Genomic DNA, 1,278 nt, shown 5'->3' on the forward strand with positions numbered 1-1,278 from the left:
CTCTCTCACTCTCTTTTGTATTTGTATTTGTATAGATAGAAGTGCAGAGCAGACGGGCAGGTGTGAAGGTAGAGAGGCAGACAGATATAATAACAAATAATTGGGGCAGAGAAATCATTAGTAGACTCCTCGTTCCAACAGACACAATTAGCCAGACAATCATCCAGACTTGCCTGCCTCACCCACCACCGCCACGACCGCGGTTGTCACCTGCGCGGCTGTAAATTATAACGATCCAATTTCTTTCATTGGGGGGCAATTCGCCGTCTGCCTCCCCTGCCAGAGGAGGAAATTAAAAAAAGGGCGGTTACCGTAAATCGCGCACATGGCGAGAAGCAGCGGACGCAAAGTGATCGCGTATTTTTAACGATGGCGGATTCAGGGGGCGGGGAATTTGAATGGTTTTTGCTGGTTCGCGATGATGAGGTTGTGGTCTAACGATGGGATTTGAGAGAGAGGGAAAGAGGAGAAGAAGAAGAAGAAGGAGAAGAGAGAGAGAGAGAGAAGGAGAGAGAGAGAGAGAGAGAGAGAGAGAGAGAGAGAGAGAGAGAGAGAGAGTATGGCGGAGGGAAAGATGAAAGAGGATAAAAGAAACATGCGAGAGGTAGGAATGATAGGTGAAAGAGGGAGAGGAAAGGAAAAGAAGGGAGAGGAAAGGAAAGACAAAAGAGAGGGGAACAAGAAAGCTGAGGGAGGGAGTATAGGGCGAGAATAGACAAGAGAGAGGGAGAGGGGAGAAGGGAATGTAGGTAGAGAAAGAGAGAGACCGGCCGAAAGTGAGAAAGGAAAAAGAAATTCGAGAGTCAAAAGACCGAAGTGGTACGGGAGAAAGAGAACACAACGAAAAGGAAATTGGTAAGAGTGTAGCAACCAGCGGAAGCGAGTCCTGCCTGAGTACTTGCTCGAGGGAAAACAGCTGGATGAACTTTTAGCAGCTAGGAAAAAGAACATGCGTACTACCGGTACATATGTAGATAGGTACAAAAAAAACGGATAAATTGTTTTGCCTACGTATGTGTGCGTGTGTGTGTGTGTGTGTGTATGCATTTATGTGTGTGTGTGTGTTTGTGTATGTATGTATGTATGTGTGTGCTTGCGTATGTGTTTGCATGCGTGTGTGTGTATGTGTGTGTGTTTGTGTGTGTGTGTGTGTTTGTTTGTGTAATGTGCGCACGTCCGTGCGTGTGCGTATGTGTGTGTGTGGAGTGTCTGTGCCTCTGTGCGTATTCGCAGACGTTAATTCTCATAATTAGTGGCTTAGATCTACAATTTAGATGT

This window comes from Penaeus vannamei, chromosome 8, assembly GCF_042767895.1.
Source record: "Penaeus vannamei isolate JL-2024 chromosome 8, ASM4276789v1, whole genome shotgun sequence".
Classification (NCBI taxonomy): domain Eukaryota; kingdom Metazoa; phylum Arthropoda; class Malacostraca; order Decapoda; family Penaeidae; genus Penaeus; species Penaeus vannamei.